This window comes from Odocoileus virginianus, chromosome 15 (genome assembly GCF_023699985.2).
Source record: "Odocoileus virginianus isolate 20LAN1187 ecotype Illinois chromosome 15, Ovbor_1.2, whole genome shotgun sequence".
NCBI lineage: Eukaryota > Metazoa > Chordata > Mammalia > Artiodactyla > Cervidae > Odocoileus > Odocoileus virginianus.
The window spans coordinates 58,990,017-59,013,917 of record NC_069688.1 but is presented as its reverse complement, the minus strand read 5'-3'; positions in this window follow the sequence as shown (position 1 = coordinate 59,013,917).

The following is a 23,901-nucleotide window of genomic DNA, read 5'->3' as shown; positions in this document are numbered from 1 at the left end:
ATGTCTTGTCAGAACTCTCCACTATGATCCATTCATCTTGGGTGGCCCTACACGGCATAGTTCATAGCTTCATTGGGTTAGGCAAGCCCCTTCGCCATGACAAGTCAGTGACCTGTGAAAGGGAGAGGCCTATTAGACACTGAAGAGATGGAAAAAATACAGAGAAGAACTGTACAAAAAAGATCTAAATAAACCAGATTACTATAATGGTGTGGTTAGTCACCCAGAGCCAGACATTCTGGATTATGGAGTCAAGTGGGCCTTAGGAAGCACTGCAGTTAATAAAGCTAGTAGATGCGATGGGATTCCAGTTCAGTTCAGTTCAATCGCCCAGTCATGTCTGACTCTTTGCGACCCCACGGGCTGCAGCACGGCAGGCTTCCCTGTCTATCACCAACTCCTGGAGCTTATTCAAACTTAGGTCCATCGAGTCAGTGATGTCATCCAGCCATCTCATCCTCTGTGGTTCCCTTCTCCTCCTGCCTTCAATCTTTCCCAGCTTCAGGGTCTTTTCCAATGAGTCAGTTCTTCGCCTCAAGTGGCCAAAGTATTGGAACTTCAGCTTCAGCATCAGTCCTTCCAATGAATATTCAGGACTGATTTCCTTTAGGATGGACTGGTTGGATCTCCTTGCAGTCCAAGGGATTCTCAAGAATCTTCTCCAACATCACAGTTCAAAAGCATCAATTCTTTGGCACTCAGCTTTCTTTATAGTCCAGTTCTCCAAAATCACTGCAGATGGTGACTGCAGCCATGAAATTTAAAGATGCTTGCTCCTTGGAAGAAAAATTATGACCAACCTAGACAGCATATTAAAAAGCAGAGACATTCCTTTGCCAACAAAGGTCCATCTAGTCAAAACTATGGCTTTTCCAATAGTCATGTATGGATGTGAGAGTTTGAATTCCAGTAGAGCTATTCAGAACCCTAAAGAATGATGCCATCAAGGTGTTGCTTTCAATATGTCAGCAAACCTGGAAGACCCAGCAGTGGCCACAGGACAGGGAAAGGTCAATCCTAATTCCAGTTCCCAAGAACAGTAGTACTAAAGAATGTTCTAACAGTGGGATAATTGCACTCATCTCCCATGCTTAAAATTTTGCATGCTAGGCTTCAGCATTATGTGAACCAAGAACTTCCAGATGTCCAAGCTGGGTTTAGAAAAGGCAGAGGAACCAGAAATCAAATTGCCAATGTTTGCTGGATCATAGAGAAAGCAAAGGATTTCCAGAAAAACATCTACCTCTGTTTCATTGACTTTGCTAAAGCCTTTGACTGTGTGAATCGTAACAAACTGGGGAAAGCTCTTAAAGACATGGGAACACCAGAACATCTTACTTGTCTCCTAAGAAACCTATATGCTGATTAAGAAGCAACAGTTAGAATACTGTATGGAACAGCTGATTGGTTCAAGATTGAGAAAGGAGTATGACAGATTTGCCTGCTGTCACCCTGTTTGTTTAACCTATACGCTGAGCACATCATGAGAAATGCAGGGCTGGATGAGTTACAAGCTGGAATCAAGATAAGCGGGGGAAACATCAACAACCTCAGATATGCAGATGACACCACTCTAATGGCAGAAAGTGAAGAGGAACTAAAGAGCGTCTTGATGAGGGTGAAGGAGGAGAGTGGAAGTTCTGGCTTAAGATTAAATATTAAAAGAAAAAAAAAAGAAAACTAAGATCATGGCGTCCGGCCCCATTACTTCATGGCAAATAGAAGGAGAAAAAATGGAAGTAGTGACAGATTTCCTCTTCTTGGGCTCTAAAATCACTGCAGATGATGACTGCAGCCATGAAATCAGATGATTGCTTCTTGGCAGGAAAACTGTGACAAACCTAGACAGTGTGTTGAAAAACAGAGATATTACTCTGCCAACAAAGGTCTGTATAGTCAAGGCTCTGGTCTTCCCAGTGGTCATGTATGTATGGTTGTGAGATTTGGACCGTAAAGAAGGCAGAACACCAAAGAATTGATGCTTTGAAACTGTGGTGCTGAAGAAGACTCCTGAGAGTTCCTTGGACAGCAAGGAAATCAAACCAGTCAATCTTAAGTTAGAAAACCAACCCTGAATACTCATTGGAAAGACTGATGCTGAAGCTGAAACTCCAGGAATTCAGTCATCTGATGTGAAGAGCCGACTCACTGGAAAAGTCTCTGATATTGGGAAAGATTGAAGGCAGAAGGAGAAGAGGGAGTCAGAGGATGAGATGGCTGGATGGCATCACTGATGCAATGGACATGAACTTGGGCAAACTTCAGGAGATGGTGAAGGACAGAGAGGCCTGGTGTGCTGCAGTCCATGGGGTCACAACGAATCAGACATCAGTGGGTGACTGAACAACAATATGTAATAACATTATACTACTTGCAAACATACAACATAATTCAATATTTCATATATTGCAAAATGATTTCAATAAATATAGTTAATATTTTTCATCATAAATAGTTACATTTTTATTCCTTGTGACAAGAACTCTCCCTACTCTCTTAGCAACTTGCAAATATTCAATATAGTGTTAAGTTGTACCTTACATCCCCATGATTTATTTACTTTATAAGTGGAAGCCTGTACCTTTTGACCCCCTTCACCAATTTTCCTCTCCTCCCCCCCACCCACACACTGCTCCCTATTCTCTGTATATATGAGGTTTGGAGGAGTTTTCATTTTGGGTTTTTGTTTGTTTAATTTTAATTCAGGCATAGTTGATTTATAATGTTGGTTCATTTCAGGGGTACAGCAAGTGAATCAGCTATGTATTTATATAATATATAATAATATATAAAATATATATATACACACACCACTCTTTTTAGAGTACTTTGCCATGCAGACCATTACAGAGTATTGAGTAGAGTGCCTTGTGCTAAAAAGCGGGTCTTTATTAATTATCTATTTTATACACAATAGTGCTTCCCTGCTGGCTCAGATGGCAAATAATCTGTCTGCAATGCAGGAGAGCTGAGTTCGATCCCTGGGTCAGGAAGATCCCTCGGAGGAGGGCATGGCAGCCCACTCCAGTATTCTTGCCTGGAGAATCCCATGGACAGAGGATCCTGGTGGGCCACAGTCCATGGGGTCACAAGGAGACACGACTGAGCGACTGAACACAGTGCATTTATGCCAATCCCAGTTTCCTAATTTATCCCTCACACTTCTTTCCCCTTGCTAACTGTAAGTTTGTTTTCTAAAACTATAACTATTTCTGATTTTTAGATATGTTTGTGTATAGCCCTATTTTGAGATTCCACATATAAGTGATATCACATGATATTTATCTTTTTTTGCCTGACTTACTTCATAGGGTATGACAATCTCTAGGTCCAGCCATGTTGCTACAAATGGCATTGTTTTATCCTTTTGAAGGCTAAGTAATATTCCATTCTGTGTGTATACCATATGTTCTTTACCCATTCCTCTGTTCAAGAACATTTAGCTTGCTTCTGTGTCCTGGCTATTTTAAATGGTGCTGCAATGAATATTGGGTGCATGTATATTTTTGAATTATTACTTTTTCGGGAAATATGCCATAGAGTGGGATTGCTGGATCATATGGGAATTCTTCATTTTTAAAGGAAACTCCATATTGTTCTCCATAGTGGCTATACTAATTTACATTCTTTCTAACAGTGTAGCAGGGTTTCCTTTCTTCACCGTTTCTCCAGTGTTTATTGTTTTTAGATTTTTTTGATGATGACCATTCTGACTAATGAAATGTGATACCTTATTGAGTTTATCATTTGCATCTCTCTAATAATTAGTGATGTTGATCATCATTCCATGTGCTTTTTTTAACCATTTGTATGTCTTCTTTGGAGATATGTCTATTTAGATCTTCCTCCTTTTTATTGATTTTTTTTTCTTTGATATTGACTCCTGTGTGCTGTTTGTATATTTTGGAGATTAATCCCTTGTTGGTTTCTTCATTTGTGAATATTTTCTCCCATTCTGAGGTTTATTTTTTCATTTTGTTTATTACTTCCTTTGCTACGCAAAAGATTTTTAAGTTTAATTAGGCTCTATTTATTTATTTTTGCTTTTATTTTCATTACAATAGAAGCTGGCACTAGTGGTAAGTAGTTTGCCTGTCAATGCAGGAGATGCAAGAGATGTAGGTTTGATCCTGGATTGGGAAGACTACCTGGAGTAGGAAATGGCAACCCACTCCAGTACTCTTGCCTGGAAAATTCCATGAACAGAGGAGCCTGGTGGGCCACAGTCCATGGGGTCTCAAAGAGTTGTGCACAACTGTGTGTCAAGAAGCTGCATTGAAAATGACCCTGCTGCAATTTATGTCAAGGAATGTTCTGCCTATGTTTTACTCTAAGAATGTTATAGTATTCAGCCTTATATTTAGGTCTTTAATCCATTTTGAGTTTATTTTTGTTTTGGGTGTTAGAGTGTGTCCTAATTTCATTCATTTATATCAAGCTGTCCAGTTTTCCCAAACTCACTAACTGAAGAGACTATGTTTTCTACATTGTATATTTTTGCCCCCCTTGTCAGAGATTAGGTAATCATACATGTGTGAGTTTATCTCTGGGCTTTCTATCCTGTTCTCTTTATCTCTATTTCTTATTTTTGTTCTAGTACCATCAGTTCAGTTCAGCTCAGTTCATTTGTGTCCCACTCTTTGCGACCCCATGGACTGCAGCAAGCCAGGCTTCCCTGTCCATCACCAACTCCCAGATCTTGCTCAAACTCATGTCCATCGAGTCAGTGATGCCATCCAACCATCTCATCCTCTGTCGTCCCCTTCTCCTCCTGCCTTCAATGTTTCCCAGCTTCAGGGTCTTTTCCAATGAGTCAGCTCTTTGCATCACGTGGCTGAAGTATTGGAGTTTCAGCTTCAACATCAGTCCTTCCAATGAACACTCAGGACTGATCTTTAGGATGGACTGGTTGGATCTCCTTGCAGTCCAAGGGACTCTCAAGAGTCTTCTCCAACACCATAGTTCAAAAGCATCAGTTCTTTGGTGCTCAGCTTTCTTTATGGTCCAACTCTCACATCCATACGTGACTACTGGAAAAGCATAGCTTTGACTAGATGGACCTTTGTTGGCAAAGTAATGTCTCTGCTTTTTAATATGCTGTCTAGATTGGCCATAGATTTTCTTTCAAGGAGCAAGCGTCTTTTAATTTCATGGTTGCGGTCACTATCTGCAGTGATTTTGGAGCCCCCCCCAAAAATAAAAAAATCCAGTACCATACTGTCTTGTTTACTGTTACTTTGTGCTATATATAGTCTGAAGTCAGGGAGGCTGATTCGTCTTTGCTGAGCACTGCGCTCCACGGCTGTTTCAGTGGCTTTGTTCTTTGCTTTGAAACAAAAAAAAAAAAAAGAAGAAATTATACAACAGAGTATACAATATTTTTCTAATAGAAAATATGAATATCTGAATTATTGAATTTTTTAAAGTGTATATGAAATGCCTTTTTATTAACATGTATTACATGTTAGAGTAGTCAAGGGTGGATGAGGGGCACAGATCTCTATTGTCCCCCAAGACCCTATAGACAGATGTGTTAGAAAAGAAACAAGTGGAATATGATAAGAGGAACTAGTAGTGTAGCTAAGTTTGGAAATGAGATAAGCCAACTATAGTCGGCTTTGTGTGTTCAGAGAAGCTTATTTGTATCAAAACTAGAGATCATTTGGCATTTGGGATTTTCTTAAAGGATACCAATGATTGTAATAGACTAAAAGAAAATACATACATACATAACATATATATATATATACATATATATATATACATATATATGTTTGGGTGGGTGCCATCACTTTTCAGATTATAAAGACAGGAAGTAGTTATAGGAACTCTCTTTTATCCATGGGAATTTTAATGCTCAAAGTATATTAATATTTGTTGATACATTTGACTCTCACCTGTGAGCAGTCAGAAGTATGCCTGAAGCTATACATACCCATAAAATGAACATACATTTAAATATATGCTCATGCATTCTATTGTACATTGTATCTATAAAATGAATATATGTTCATTTATGCATGTTCATCTTCAATATATTGTATAAACACAAGTATACAGATTCAGAGGATTAGAAAGTAGTGAAAAGATAATGTTTTGAAGACAAAATTTGTACTTTAATCACAGTTTCATTGCTTACTAGTTTTCTCAACATGAGTACTTAATTTTTGTCCCTTTAGCCTCGGTTTTATCATTTGCAAAAAGTGAATAGTAGTAACTAAATAAATCTATAAAGTTGTAAGAGGACCAAGGTGATCAGAAGACTTGGCTAGGAAAACACTAATAGAAAACCATGAAGAGGATTATTTGACTGTTTTGTATATTGGTTCATGAATCAATTAATCCATTCATTCAAATAACCACATTGTCATTCTCTCTTGAAACATTTACTACTTCCTTTCTATGTGCCATACATCGTTCTCAGAATTGAAAGTTCAAAGTTGGACTAAGTAAATTCTCTTCTCCAAGAAACTCTCATTCTAAAAAGAACACAGTCATTTGGACAGTTTTGAACTCGCACTCTGGGTCCTTCTTTTTCTTCCCATTTTCTGCATGTAGACACAACATCAAACTGGGTCCATTAGTCAACCATAAGCTAAATTACACAAGGATAATACCTGCTTGCTTTGATGAAATATGATCATATCATTCAGACACAAAACTTTATAGGCTTTAAATCTTGCGAGATCACAATTCCATGCTCAGAGATGAGGGCTGTCTCCTAAACCAATAAAGAAATGCTTCTATGCCCAAGAAGAGTAGAAATTGATGATCAAAAACATTTTTTTAAACTTAAACATAGACCATTAGTTATTTAACAGAAAGGTAAGATAGTTACTTCAAAAGAAACTGAAATTATGACTTCTCAATAAACCATAAAATGTAAAGATTTGAACTTGAAATATAGCCAAAAATGTATACAGTGAGCTAGAAGTTAATAGAGGTTAAGATAATAAAATATGGTCATTTAGCTATTCAGTACCTAGAAACTATAAAGGCTAGCCTGTTGGAAATTCAATCCTGAAGGGTTATATAAAGCAGTCTAATTAATACTCATAAGTAGTTTTTTAAAATGTCAGGTATATAACCTACCCCTTATCACTTTTTGTAGGTTTTCTCTTAATTCATATAATTTTAGCCTGCTTTATCCCCTTGCTTTTCTCTGCTTTATCAAAATCAAATGAGAGTCAGCCGACATTATATTGTACACATTAAGATAATTTCCTTTCCTTGAGATGTATCAGAGCTACTTTGCAAAGCAATAGATTAAATTACCACATTGCTTATTTTCTATCTTTAAATTGTATATTTGCAAGACAAACATTGCCAAATTTATTTCTCAGAAATTGGTTTTTTCTATAGAAATAAAATAAGCCATATAGTTATTTGTCATTTACTTTACTGTACTTTCATGGGAATCTGATACAGAGTGGCAGCCTGGATGTTTAGATAAGATAACAAAATATGTCATTTGGCCTCCTAAATTTTTAATAAAACCACATCTACAAGCTGATGAACCCTGATAACCTGAAGTAGAGTGTGACATTTTCCAACAAATTGTAAGTTTAGATTTTCAAAGACTAACTTAAAGGATATAGTTTATTTCCTCTTGTGTACTTTATTGGTCAATAGATGGACAGAGGTGACTTCATTACAGACTTAGGGCCCAACTATTTAGTTTTCCTGAAAATTTGGTTTACAGAAAAATAGAAAGAAGGAAGTTTTCTTATACAAAATTATTACACTTAAGTATTATTTTTTTACATTGTTTGAGAAACTTGGTAAAGTGATTCTCCCTTATATGTCTTATGTTTAGAATAGATTTGCCAGTTGAAATTCATGTCATAATGTAATAGAATATATCTCCAAGCATGGCAGCAATTACTCCTAAGATAGGCAGTTCTATTTTTCAAAATAGTACTCAGAAATTTCAAAATATATGTTGAATCTTTTATCATTTTCTAATTATCTCTTCTAGTTTGGTTAGACTATTGAAACAGAAGCTTAGCAGAACACGTTAGAAAAGGGAAATTTTTACCCAAGATAATAAGCATGTGTTTGTGTAGGCACTCTAGTATAATATATAAATCTCTATAAATTGTCTGTTGTATATTGATCTAACCCCTTCTACCAAGCCTTATGAAATATTTTGGACTTATTTAAATATAGGAGTCAATTACCTTTAAATTCTTATGTTGTTTATCTCCCACTGCCACAAATTCTCTTTGAGGATAAAATTGTATTAACTCATGATTAATATTGAGCTAAAATATAATAATGCCTAATCCTTTCATTATTTAAAGAATGACTATTCTGAAAAGGATTGTTGGAGGAATGAAAGCATAGAATAAAAAACTGATAGCCGATTAGTTTTGGTTGACTTTACTATATTGCATGAATTAGTATATGAATAATCTAATTGTATATTGAGTGTATTTTACATTGATTTTACCACATGATTTTTTTTTTTTTTTTGGGGTCAGGCTACTTTTCTCAATGTACTCATGTTAAGCCAGCAATTGAAGATTGACTCAAACAACGGTTGAAGATAAGGAACAGGCACAAAGAACCAGGTATACAAATGCATAAGTAGGCAGGTTAAAATAGCAAAAGAAAATTATTTTAATTTTATAGAAGATCTCAAAATAATGAGAAACCCTGGATTCTAGAAATAAAGGAGATAATCAATCCCAGATCACTGTTTTCCAAAGATTCGATATACTATCAGTCATGAAGAATGAATTTCCTTACTCCTGGGTCTATTAATATATGCCAAAGTAAAGAGAAAAATGGTGTACCTGGGCATGATTTGGAGTTCTTATGAAAAGAAAACAAGAAATCAATTAATTTCACAGTACAAAGTAGATGCAGTTTATATGAAGTAGTCTGGGGAGTCAGACAATCCATATACATAAAGTAACTTTCATGGAAATAAATAGACTAGCTCTCCCATACTATTAAAATTTCATTTGCAGTGTTTTTTTAACCTGTTTTTCTGTTAATGACGTTTACTAACACCAGAATACACTTGAAGACCTAATGCTAGTAGATGCAGTTCTAACCTTGATGATAAAGCACTTATTTTCATTAAAGTTATGAAATTTGGCTTATCTGCTCAGCCTCTGGTTGTTAGGTAAAAGGTTTATATATATATATGTCCTTCACTGATGGGAATGTTGTTGCCTTTCAGTGAGAAGTAAATTCTTCACAAACATTACATTTTTATACATAAAGGATTATTCACTTCTCCAGCAATTTAAAAGATATTCTTAGATTATTTTAAACATATCTGCAACCACAGAAATGGTTTATGGGGTAAAAGTTATGAAATATGCTCTCCTCAAATTTTGCTTTCTGTGGATTCAGTTATTTTAATGTAGATCTGCAAGATTGGTTGGGCAGGCTAAGAGAACACCTATGGGAAGGCACAGGGAAATGTCTGTGAAGAGCTTCTCATAAGAAAAGAAAAAGTCGAAGTGAACAAAATACACTCTCAAACACTTAGACTGAAGCCATCATGGATGTCAGCACCATGTTGAATTAATTAGTTAAGAACACATATGAGTTTTTTTAAAAAGTCATTTTAGAGATGCGTGATGCAGTGAACCCACATAACTCTGAATCAAGCAAAAGTGTTGGTAAAAGTAATTTACGTTTGAAAAATGTTACAGTTGAGCCTATTTGCAAAGCCTATTTGAGAAATAGAGACACAGACATAGAGAACAAATGCATGGACACCACGCAGGAAAGAGGAGATAAACTGGGAGGTTGGGATTGACATATATACACGGTAGCAGTAGCAGTGTTAGTCGCTCAGTCGTGTCCGACTCTTTGAGACCCGACAAATTGTAGCCCACCAGGCTCCTCTCTCCATGGGATTCTCCAGGCAAGAATACTGCAGTGGGTTGCCATTCCCTTCTCCAGAGGATCTTCCTGACCCAGGGATCGAACTCAGGTCTCCTGCATTGTAGGCAGATTCTTTACCATCTGAGCTACAGGGAAAATCTATATATATACTACTATATAGAAAATCGATAATTAATGGGAACCCACTGTATGGCACGAGGAACTCTACTCAATGCACTGTGGGGACCTAAATGGGAAGAAAATGCAAAAAAGGGGATATATGTATTGTTATTGTTCAGTCACGTAGTCATGTCCAACTCTTTGCAACCCCATGGACTGCAGCACACCAGGTTTCCCTGCTCTTCACCATCTCCCAGAGTTCGCTCAAACTCTTATCCATTGAGTCGATGATGCCATCCACCCATCCCATCCTCTGTCACGCCCTTGTCCTCCTGCCCTCAATTTATCCCAGTATCAGGGTCTTTTCCAGTGAGTCGACTCTTCACATCAGGTAGCCAAAGTATTGGAGCTTCAGTTTCAGCATCAGTCTTTCCAATGAATGTTCAGAGTTGATTTTCTTTAGGATTGACTGGTTTGATCTCCTTGCTGTCTAAGGGACTCAAGAGTCTTATCCAGGATCACAGTTCAAAAGCATCAATTCTTTTGCACTCAGCCTTCTTTATGGTCCAATTCTTATATCTGCACATGACTACTGGAAAAACCATAGCTTTGATAATATGGACCTTTGTTAGCAAACTGATGTCCGATTTTTAATATGCTGTCTAGGTTTGTCATAGCTTTTCTTGCAAATTCTCAACCACTGAATCACCAGGGAAGTCCAGATATATGTCTACATTTAGCTGATTCACTTTGCTGTATGGCAGAAGCTAACAATAGTTTAAAACAACTATACTCCAATAAAAATTTTTTGAAAATAATTTACAAGTGATCTTTCATTTTGTTTGTTTAATCATGGGCTGATTTTATCATTGCTATAAAATAACTGCTATATAGAGAATTTAAATAGAAATTTGAAAGAGTCTATTTGGAAGTCTCAAAATTAACATAAAACAAAGTTTAGCTTCTTGACACTCCAAATTGTTGATACCCTTATGCAATCCAACTCAACAAGAAACACCATCAACCAAACAGGCTCAAATATTGAAAATAGCTGTTCAGTTGGCTCTTTTATCTTACCCAAATTATCAAATTCATAAGCAAATCTTATTATTTTTGCCTTCAGTGTGTCTGTAACTTTGATCCACTTCTGTTCATTTCCATTGCTAAAACCTGTGTTCTAGCCATTATAATTTTTTTCCTCAAAGACTATATGCAATAGATTCCTAAATGATCTCTAACTTCTGTCTATCCCCATGAATTCTCTACTGAACAGGCAGCGTTATCTTTTAAAAGAATAAATCCCTTTATGCGACTCCCTTGCTTAAATTCTCATGTTAAATGTATTCCAAACTCCATAACAAGGCCAAAACAAAAGGCTCTTCATATTTTTATATTCCTGTGAACATTGCATAAATTTAAGTTTATGTTTATGTATAGGTATACTGTGTAAACTCCATTATCTCAGTCATGAGAAGTTTGACTTAGGGGTGGTTAGAAGATATGCATCATTCCTTTACACATTCACTCACTTCCTTTGACAATATCAACAATGCAGAGACATCACTCTGCCAACAAAGGTGCATCTAGTCAAAGCTATGGCTTTTCCCATAGTCATGTATGGATGTGAGAGTTGGACCATAAAGAAAGCTGAGCCCATAAGAATTAGTGCTTTTGAACTGTGGTGATGGAGAAGACTCTTGAGAGTCCCTTGGACTGCAAGGAGATCCAACCTGTCCATCCTAAGGGAAATCAGTCCTGAATATTCACTGGAAGGACTGATGCTATAGCTGAAGCTCCAATACTTTGGCTACCTGATGATGCTGGGAAAGGCCAAAGTCAGGAGGAGAAGGGGATGATAGAGGATGAGATGATTGGATGGCATCACCCACTCGATGGATATGAGTTTGAGCAAGCTCCAGGAGCTGATGATGGACAGGGAAGCCTGGAGTGCTGCAGTTCATGGGGTTGCAAAGAGTTGGACACAACTGAGCGACTGAACTGAACTGAAGTCACTTCCTAGTAATTTTTTAATGACTACTTTTGGATGAGAATTTTGAGGCAATTTATATTAATTATATGTAAAAATAATCATGCTTGTGTAAATATAAAGTAATATTCATTTGCATATACCTAGAATAACCCCTCCATTTGTAATACTCTTTAAGGTTTGTCTTGTCAGATAAGAGAATTGCTACTCTTGCTTTCTTTTGATTTTCATCTCTTTCCATCCTCTCACTTTCAGTATGTATGTGTCTCTAGGTCAAAAGTGTGTCTCAGGTAGAAAGCACATATACAGGTCTTGGTTTTGCGGCCATTCAGCCAGTCTGTGTCTTTTGGTTGGAACATTTAATCCATTTATATTTAAAGTGTTTACCAGTATATGCATTTCTATTGACATTTTCTTAATTGTTTGGGCTTACTTTTGCTTTTCATTATTGTTCATTTCATTATTGTACTGCATTTTCCTTTGAAATCTCTAAAAGCTTTCTCTTTCTTTGGTTTTCAGGAATGTAATGTGCCTACATGTGGTTTTCTTTCAGTCAGTCTTACTTGGACTTAATTGAACTTTTTCAATCCATATTTGTTGCTTTTGATCAAATTTGGAGCACATCTATCCTTTATTCATATATATAGCATATATATGGTGCATCACTTAAACAATGTATATTGGTAGACATTTTCATATTATCTCATGGAGTCATAGTGGTGTGATTTCAGGCAATCTAATTTCTGCACCCTTACTCCTAACTAGCATCTATAATTTTTGTGGTAAGTATATAAGTGCCTTGTAAAATAATTCTTACACAGTTTTAAAATTTATCCTATTAGTCTGTAAGCTCTCTGAGGGTGGATGATTTCTTCTTCTTTCTTTCAAAGTTATTTTTAACAATTATTGCCCTATAAAAATTTGAATGAATATTCATATCAAGTGGGTTTTGAGATTAAAAATTCTGACGGAAAATTCTCTATTTTAGAATAAAATGCAGCAGCTAAAAAGCTAAAAATTGTATATTGCTGAATAAATCTAGAAATTATACATCAGACTTATTTCCTTTTGAGGTTATACATAAGTTAGAATGGTAACTATTTACATTTTCTAAACTGATATAATAGAGAACCAGGGAAAGGATACTGATAAATAACAGGGTTTTTTTCCTCAAATGAATCACATTTACCACAGTAATCTATGGTTTACAATCTCATGTCAGATAGACTCACCACAGGATTAAAAAACGTACTGAAAATACAGTCATTCGTGGTCCAGCCTCAGAATCCGCCACCTGCGATTTGTTCTAAGCTCTACAACTGGGCTGGAGAAGGAAATCCCAACCCACTGCAGTGTTCTTGCCTGGAGAAGGCCGTGGCGCGGGAGTCACAGACAGCCGGAAGGGCTGTATCCATGGAGACCACAGTCAGATGCATAACGCACGCACAGGGTTCAAGGTCCCAGGATGTGTCAAAGTGACCACAGGTATTCGCGAGTCTGAGTAGGTGCCTGCGCTGCTCTGTGCCTAGTCTCTCAGGCGTGTCTGCCTCTGCACCGCACGGACTGCGTCCGGCCGGGCTCTCTGTCCACGAGGATTCTCCAGGCAAGAGACTGGGGAGCGTTGCCATGCCCTCCTCTGAGCGATCTTCCCAACCATGAATCTAACCCGGGTCTCCTGCATTGCAGGCAGATTCTTTACCAACTGAGCCTCCAGGGAAGACCCGAGAAAGGGTGCTATTATTCAACCTGGTAAATACTCCCTTCTTTCTTCTTGTTTCTGATTCTTGAGTTTTCTGAGTGATACCAACATATTTTCTTTAACATAGAATGCTGCTGCTAAGTCACTTCAGTCGTGTCGGACTCTGCGATCCTATAGACCATAGCCCTCCAGGCTCCTCTGTCCGTGGGCTTCCCCAGGCAACAATACTGGAATGGGTTTTCATTTCCTCCTCCAGGGCTTAACATAGAATGATTACATGCAACGTGAAAACAATACTTCTTAACAACAAGACTATATTATTTTGTGCATTTATTAACAGTGTAAGAAATCCAGTATTTATAGCATAAGCTTAGATTTATATATTAAATTATAGTATCAAATTCAAATCTAACAAATAAGAAGCTTTTTACTTTCACAAATTGTGATAATTCCCTGGGGGAATTATGAATAATAATGCAAGGCAGTCTGCTCACCTGATACATTGTTTAAAAAATAGGAAAATTAAATGTATTGATTAAAAATGGGAACAGAGAAGAAAGAGCTTGGGTATGCATTTTGTTTGTTGTATAAAAGCTGCTCAAGTGTTTAAAATATAAATGCTACAGAAAACTTTTTTTTTTAATCTCTGCTGCAGAAAAAAAGATCTCATTTCCTTATGGTAAATTGAGAATTTTTTCCAGGCATTTTGAGATACTCTGCACTCTGATAAATTTTTAAATTTTGATTTAACATATTAGTATAAGTTAATCTGCATGAGAAATGCTAAAAGATGCTGGTATATTTTCTTTACGGTACTTAGTCTTCTCAAAATATCTTTATTTTTTATTTTATTCATCTTACTGCCAACTAGAATATAAACACAATGACAGACACGTCTTAGTATTGCTTTTTAAAAATCTTTGAACTTTTTGAAAAAAAATTTAAATGACATGTTGAATGAATAAACAAAATGACTGGCACTCATCTATTTATTAAATAAGTAATCACAGCTTCTTAAAACTTCAAATTGCCATAAAATTAACACTATATATGTGTATCTGTGTGTTTGCGTATAACATATATTAATACTTATAATTTAAACTTGCATATTTGAAATTCATATGTAATTAAATTTTTTAAGTGCTAAGATATTCCTAACAGCATTCATTGAGAATCTAGAACCTGGGAGCAACATGAAAAAAAAAATTAACTTGAAAATACTATGGTACATTCAAATATTTTGTGAGAGAAAATGCAACTAATTTTTTTTTCTCTGCTTATGTTCCTTTTTCAGAAAGTGGGTGGAAAAAGTAAATCTAATGCATGAAAGACACACCCTTAAATCTGAAACATTTTCCAAATTTATTTAGTATTCAAAGAAATATTTAAAGGGAGTGAGAAAAACCACTAATTCATCAAAGTCAGATGATTTGGGTTTGAACCTTCACTTTACCATCTCACAGCTTTTTGGCTCTGGGAAAGCTTCATGGATTCTTTCACTTTCAATTTCCTCAGTGCAAAAAACAGAAATTGTAATCACTACTTTAAGAATTTTAATATGATTAAATGATCACATGCATATAATGTAAAGCAACTAATATAGACATCTAATAAATATTATCTAATATATATTAACATTGTAACAATATAGACTAGTGATTAGGCCAGGTACCAAATGCCCAACCATGAACAGACAACAGTGGTCAGTAGACTAAAAGTGGATAGATTTGCTGTTATTGTTGTTCAGTTGCTAAGTAATGTGCAACTCTTTGAAACCCATGGACTACAGTACACCAGACTTCCCTATCCCTCACTATCTCCTGGAATTTCCTAAAATTCATGTCCATTGTATCAGTGATGCTATTTAACTATCTCATCCTATGCTGCCCTCTTTTCCTTTTGCCTTAAATCTTTCACAGCATCAGGGTCTTTTTCAATAAGTCGGCTTTTCACATCAGGTGGTCAAAGTATTGGAGCTTCAGCTTCAAAAACAGTCCTTCCAATGAATATTCAGGGTTGATTTCCTTTAAGATGGACTAGTTGGATCTCCTCACAGTCTATGGGAATCTCAAACAGTTTTCTTCAGCACCACATTTCAAAAGCATCAGTTCTTTGCCACTCAGCCTTCTTTATGGTCCAACTCTTATATTTGCACATGACTATTGGAAAAACCATAGCTTTGACTGTATGGGCCTTTGTTGGCAAAGTAATGTCTCTACTTTTTAATATGCTGTCTAGGTTTGTCAGTTTTCTCTCCAAGAAGCATCGTCTTTTAATTTCATGGCTGCAGTCACTATCTGCAATGATTTTGGAGCTCAAGAAAATAAAATCTTTCACTGCTTCCACTTTTTCCCCTTCTATTTGCCATGAAGTGATGAGACCAGATGCCATAATCTTAGTTTTTGCATGCTAACTTTTAAGCCAGCTTTTTCACTCTCCTCTTTCACCATCACCAAAAGACTCTTTAATTCCTCCTCACTTTCTGCCATTTACTTAACACTTTTTGGCTACTTTTAGGCTGTATGCCACCAAAGGGAGAGCATCTATAGAGTAAGTCAATTATAATGCCCTTGAAAAGTTTAACAGAAAAGTTACTGACTACTTATGGATATTTGACTGTTACAGTCAAATTGTGTTGCAGATGACAACTCACTTCTCTAAATTCATGAAAGTCAGCATATTCCACAAACAACAGGTGATACAAACAGGCATAAGCATAATACTCTGGAGACAAAAACCTTGAGATCAAAGGTTCCATATCATGGTACTAAGTTTAGCCCATATCACTGATGAACATAGATGTAAAAACCCTCAAAAAATTCTAGCAAGCAGAATTTAACAATATGTTGCAAGGATCATACACCATGTTCAAGTTGGGTTTATCCCAGGGGTGCATGCATTGTTCAATATATGTGATACATCATATTAACAAATTAAAATATAAAAATCATAAGATACCATCAATATATAAATAAAAAGCTTTTAACAACATTTAGCACCCATTTGTGAGAAAAGCTCTTCAAAAAATGGGCATAGAAGGAACCTACATCAACATAATAAAGACCATATATAATAAACCCACAGGAAACATTATTCTCAATGGTGAAAAACTGAGAGAATTTCCTCTAAAATCAGGGACAAGGCAAGCGTGCCCACTCTCACCACTATTATTCAAAACATAGTTTTGTAAGTCCTAGACACAGCACTCAGAGAAGAAAAAGAAATAAAGAGAATCAAGATTGGAAAAGAAGTAAAACCCTCACTGTTTTCAGGTGACAGGATATTACACATAGAAAACTGTAAAGGTACTATCAGAAAATTACTAGAGGTAATTCACTTTTAGTAAAGTCATAGGATACAAAATCAATACACAGAAATCCCTTGCATTTCTATACACTAACAATGAAAAATCAGGAAGAGCCTGTAACTCACCCAGCCTGGCATTTCACATGATGTGCTCTGTGTATAAGTTAAACAGACTGACAATAAACTGCATTATCTTACTCCTCCCTCAATCCTGAGCTAGTCAGTTGTTCCATACAGTGTTATAACTGTTGCTTCTTGACCCACATACAGGTTTCTCAGGAGACAGGTAAGATGGTCTGGTATTCCCAACTCGTTAAAGGGTTTTCCAAGTTGTTATGACCCACACAGTCAAAGGCTTTAGCATAGTCAGTGAAAGAGAGATAGATTTTTATCTGGAATTCCCTGCTTTCTCTATGATCCAGTGAAATTTGACAATTTGATCTCTGGTTCCTCTGCCTTTCCTAAATCCAGGTTGAACATCTGGAAGTTCTCTGTTCACAACGGAATATTACTCAACTATAAAAAGGAATGCATTTGAGTCAGTTTTAATGTGGTTTATGAACCTAGGGCCTGCTATACAGAGTGAAGCAAGTCAGAAAGAGAAAATAAAATATTGTATATTAACACATGTATAAGGAATCTAGAAAAATGGTATTGAACCTGTTTGCAGAGCCACAATGGAGATGCAGACTTGTAAGAGGTAGAGACTTGTGGACACAATAGTGGAAGGAAGGGGGAACGAATTGAGATAGTAGCATGGAATCATATACATTACCATCTGAAAAATAGATATTCAGTGACAATTTGCCGTATGACTCAGGAAGCTCAAACCATTGCTCTGTGACTACCTAGATGGGAAAGATAGGGTGAAAAGTGGAAGGGGGTTTCAAGAGCGAGGGGGACATATCATACATATACCCATGCCTGATTCTTGTTGACATATGGCAGAAAGCAACACAGTGCCACAAAGCAATTATCCTCCTACTAAAAATAAATAAATTAAAAAAAATAATTATGTACGCTGTGAATTTGTCCTATATGGTCTTTATTATGGTGAGTTGGGTTCTATCTATGCCTTCTTTCTGGAGTTTTTAATTATAAATAAATGTCAAATTTTGTCAAAAGTTTTTCCTGTTGAGATGACTACTTGGTTTTTATTCTTTAATTTGTTAATATGATGTATCGCATTAATTGATTTGCATATGTGACAAATCTTTGCATCCCTGGAATAAATCCCACTCAATGATTTTTATGTGTTGTTGGCTTCTGTTTGCAACTATTTTGTTGAGGATTTTTGCGTCTATGTTCATCAGTTTTACTTACCTGTTGTTTTCTCTCTCTCTTTTTTTTTTTGTAAAATATTTGTCTGATTTTGGCATAAGGGTGATGGTGGTCTCCTAGAATGAGCTTGGAAGTATTCCCTCCTCCGTGATATTTTGAAAGATATTGAGAAGGATATGTGTTGGCTCTTCTCTAAATGTTTGACAGAATTCACACATGAAACTATTTGATCCTTGACTTTTTTTTGTAGGGAGATTTTTAATCACAGTTTCAACTTTCTTACCTCGGTTTGCTGTGTCTTATCTTCTATGTCTTCCTTGTGCAGGCTTATGAGGTTGTACCTTTCTAAGAGTTTGTCCATTTCTTCCAAGTTGTCCACATTATAGGCATTTACTTTTTTGTAGTATTATCTTATTATTCTCTTTATTTATGTGGTAGCAGTGTCACTTCTCTTTCACTTAAAATTTTATTTGCATGAGTCCCCTTTTCCCCCTTGATGAGTCTTGCTAAAGGCTTATGAATTTTTTTCATCTTCTCCAAGAATCAGCTTTTACTTTCATTAATCTTTGCTCTTGTTTTGTTTCTATTTTTAGTTCTGCTTTGATTTCAGAAATTTTTTCCATCTACTATCTTGAGGTTTTTGCTTGTTCTTTTTTCTAGTGTAAGGTTAGGTTGTTTATTTGAGGCTTTTCTTGTTTCTTGAGATGAAATTGTATTGTATAAGCTTCCTTCTTAGAATGGCTTTTGGTGTATTCCCTAGGTTTTGGATATCATGTTTTGCTCTCATTTGTTTATAGGTATTTTGATAATTTCCTCTATTATTTCTTCAGGTTATTTAGTATAATATTGTTTATCCTCCAAGTGCTTATGTTTTTTTAATTTTTTTTCCTATGTGAGTGTGTTAGTTGCTCAGTCATGTATGATTCTCTGTGACTCCATGACCTGTAGCTCATAAGACTCCTCTGTCTATGAAATTGTCTGGGCAAGAATATTGAAGTGAAAGGGGCTCAGTTGTGTCCAACTCTTTGTGACCCCGTGGACTGTATAGTCCATGGAATTCTCCAGGCCAGAATACTGGAGTGGGTAGCCATGCCCTCCTCCAGGGGATCTTCCCAACCCAGGGATTGAACCCAGGTTTCCCACATTGCAGGCGGACTCTTTACCAGCTGAGCCACAAGGGAAGCCCAAGAATACTGGAGGGGGCAGCCTATCCCTTCTCCAGGGGATCTTCCTGACCCAGGAATCAAACTGGGATCTCCTGCATTCCAGGTGGATTCTTTAGCACCTGAGCTATCCGGAAAGCCTATAATTTATATCAGATCTCATAGTGCTGTGGTCAGGAAAAAATGTCTGATATAATTTTGATTATCTTAAATTTAGCAAAACTTGATTTGTGACCTGAGATATGATGTCTCCTGGAGAATGTTCCAGTGCACTTGAGAAAAAAAAGTACTTTTCTGCTTTTGTGTTGAATGCCCTTTAATTATCAATTAAGTCTATCTGAATGAATCTGCCATTTAAGGCTTGTGTTTCCTTATTAATTTTCTGTCTGGATGATGTACCCATTAGTGTAAGTGTGGTTTTCAAGGCCCCACTCTTATTGTGTTACTGTCAAGTCCCCCTTTTATGGCTGGTAGTATGTCACTCATGTATTGATTTGCTCCTATCTTGGGTGAATATATATAATTTAGTTATGTCTTCTTGAACTGTTCCTTGATCATTTTGTAGGTTCCTTCTTTGTGTCTTATAATAATCTTCATTTTAAAGTCTATTTTGTCTGATGTGAGTATTGCTATTCCAACTCTTTTTCTGAGTTCTATTTGCATATCCTTTCTTTTCCATCCCCTCACTTTCAGTCTTTTATTTCCCAAGGGGAAAAAGTGGGTGTCTGAAGTGGGTGTCTTCTGGACAGCATATATATGGGTGTTTGTTTATATTCATTAAACTAGTCTGTGTCTTTTGTTTGGAGAACTTAATTCATTTAAATTTAAGATAACTATTGATATGCACATTCCTATTGCCATTTTCTTAATGGTTTGGGGTTTGTTTTTGTAGGTTTTTTTTTTTTTTCTCTTATGTTCATTACCTAGAGAAGTTCTTTTAGCAATTGCTGCCAAGCTGGTTTGGTGATCTTGAATTCTCTTAGTTTTTGATTGTCTGTACAGCTTTTGATTTCTCCATCAAATCTAAATGAGATCCTTACTGGGTAGAGAATTCTTGGTTGCAGATTTTCCCACTTTATTCCTTTAAATATATCTTGCCACTCCCTTCTGGCCTGCAGATTTTGTGTTGAAAAATCACCTGATAACCTTATGGGGTTTCCTTTGTTTGTTATTTGTTGCTTTTCTCTTCTTGCTTTTAATATTTTTTCTTTGCATTTCATGTTTGTTAGGTTAATTAATATGTGTCTCAGCTAGTTTCTCCTTGGGTTAATCCTGCATTGGACTTTCTGTTCTTCCTGGACTTGGGTGACTATTTTCTTTCTCATGTTATAGAAGTTTTCCACTATAATCTTTTCAAATAATTTTTCAGACATTTTTTCTTTATCTTCCTGTTTTGAGGCCCTTATAATTTGAATGTTGGTACATTTAATGTTGTCTGTGAGATTTCTGAGACTGTGTTAATTTATTTTTATTCTTTATTCCTGATCCATGGCAGTTGATTTCTACCATTTTGTCTTCCGTTTCACTTTTCAGTTCTTCTGCGTCAGTTATTCTGATATTAATTATTTCTAGTGTGTTTTTCAAGTTTTGTATTGTTCATCACTTTGCTTGTTCTTCAGTTTTTCCCAGTTCCTTGTTTGTTTTTTGTTTTTTTTTTTTTTTTTTTTGCATTTTCTCAATCTGTGCATCCATTCATTTTCTGAGATCTTGGATCATCCTTACCATCATTACTCTGAATTCTTACTCATGTATATTGCCTACTTCCTTTTAATTTAGTTGGTCTTATCAGTTTTATCTTGTTCCTTTGTCTGCAACATATTTCTCCGCCATCTCATTTTGTTTAAGTCACTGTGTTTTTTGTCTCCTTGCCGCAGGCTGCAAAGCTGTGGTCCTCTTGTTTCTTCTGTCTGCTGTCTGGTGGATGAGTTTGGTCCAGGGCCTTGTATAGGCTTTCAGTGGGGGAGGGACTGGTTCTTGCAGTCTGGTGCATGGAACTTGGTCTTGTCTCTGATGGGCAGAGCTGTGTCAGGTATTACGTTTTGGGCTATCTATGAGCCTAGTATGACTTTAAGCAGTCTGTGTGCTGATGTTGCAGTCCTGTCTCGCCAGTTGTTTGGCCTGAAGCATTCTAATGCTGGAACTTGCAGACTGTTGTATTAAGTCAGATTTTGGTGCCACAGTGGGGACCTCCAGAAGAGCTCTTGCCAATTGATATTCCCTGGGGCCAGGAATTCTTTGGTGGTACAGTGGACAGGATTCAGCACTCCCACAAAGTGGGCACAATCTGGTATACCAAGACCCCACAAACCATGATATGTAATCAAAAAAAAAAAAAAGAAGAAGAAAGAAAGAATAGAAAACAAATGAAAAGCCAGAATAACAATAAAAACAAAAAAGGAAAACATGAAAACAAGAAAAGAAAAAAGAAAAGAAAATCTATAGAAAAATAGAAATGAAAAAAAAAAAGAAAAAACTAAACAGAAAAATTCAATGAAGCAAAATAAAACTATAAAAATAAAAGTAAAAAAAAACAAAAGAAAAAATAGCAAAGAATATTTTAAAAAATAGGAAAATTATAATAAAAAGACAAAAAAAGAAAAACATCCAAAGAAAACAAAAAACCTACAGAGCAAAAAAAAGCTAAGCAAAGCAAAAAGTAAAGTAAATGTAGCAAAATAAAAAACTATTTAAAGTTTTAAAAATAATAAAACTAATGAAATTATGAAATAAAACAACTAAATGAAACATCCCTTGGACCTCCACTATCAGTGTGCTTGCTCCAAGGCAGAGCCACCCCCCACCCCACCTCCCCAGGAGGTCCTCCAAGAACTCAAGGCAGGTCTCTGGACCCGTCGTGGCCACTATAGGGGCAGCTCAGGGTATGACCTAGCCCAACTGCCCCGTGTTCTGCTCCCCAATTCCATGGATCCTAAAGCTAGATCCATCTCAGTTGTGGGAGCACTCACTGTCCATTCAGATATCCCGCAGATGCTAGGTTTACCAAGCTGAGGGAGGGGGTTTAACTCATGGCTGGAGCAGCTACACAGAGAGCTTTCAGTTCTTCCTCATTGGCACAATCCCTGGGGCTCAGTTTTGCTTTCAGCTCTGCCTCTGCCTGTGGATCGCCATCGGGCATTCTCTCCCTATCTAGGGGGGTTGGGGGTGGCAGGGAAGGCCGTGACTGACTGGGGCACACTTCCCCATTCGGGCTGGAGAGGGATAAGGTGGCAACGACTGGGGTTCATGCACTCATTCTGATGGGATCCCCACCTCGTGCCTGGAGTGACGGGGGCTGACGAGAGACTGTGACAGACTGGGGTGCCCATGGTCGTCCGAGAGTGCGGAGGACACGGCGGCAGTGACTAGGGCACACAGCTGGCTCTGGTGAGAGTCCCCCCAGGGCTGGAGGCGGGGACTCCTGCATGGGGAGAGAGGCCGCAATGGTTGCCCGGTGCCTTGTACACCACTCAGTAATGGTCCCTCCCTTCCAAGGCAGTCTGCCCTTCTTCTAGGAGCATTCTGGGCTATGGAGAATGCTCCCTCCCATCCCTCAGTCTGTCTCCATGCAGCAGGGTTCCTCACTCCTATCGCTTCAAGTGGTCTCCAAGCTGCCAACATCAGTCTTCATCCTCCTACCCGCTCTCCAAACCCCACGCTCAGCAGCCAGCCCAGCAGCGCTGGAGGACACCTGTCTCAGGCTGGGGCATGCAGGGTCGTGGCCCAGACCATCCATGGGAGTCTTGCTCTGTGCTGCATGCCGCAGAGTAGCTGCTACAACGTTCCTCTGATGGCCCCTGAAGCCCCTCCCTCTAATTCAGCTGATCTTACTACCAGTGGGCGGGCCTGCCTGGGTATGACCGCCTCTCCTCTCCTTCACCTGCCGCCCCTGCCCCCAGGAGTGTGGGTCCCATGCCAGGTCTTCTGTTTCTCTTTCAGGCCCTTTCTTAGTGGAAATTCTGACCGTATATTCTTGTAGATATACAGACAGGTTGTACCAAGAGATAGTCTTTCCTTCAGAATAAATGGATTGAGATAACCCCAGCAAAATTGAATCCTCTTATCATTGTCTTATTAAGCAAAGCCGTTACACAGAGTCAGAGTACATTAGTGTAGTTTTTCCGTTCAGTTTAATTAGGCAAAACTGCTTCTCCCTCACTGCACCTCTCACTCTTTCCCAGTAAGTATTCCTCAAGTACCTAACACTGAGTTATTTTCCCTTTCTCTTCTGATGCACATCCTAAGATGCCCTGAAAGCAGAACGCATCCAATCATTAATTACACAGCAGTGTTTACTAAGCTCTCCCTGAAGCAAATACCTCAGCAGTTTTTCTGTGTACACTGAGTTTGTGCTGGCCCAGATCTAGCTGTTTTTCAATTAATTATCTGCTTACTTGCCCTAAGGCCTGTTCTTACTTTCAGCTCCTGCTGACTGTGATCTTGGATGTTTTTTTCCCATTTTATTGGAGCTGACTTCTGATATCAATTCTATGTCAGCCTGC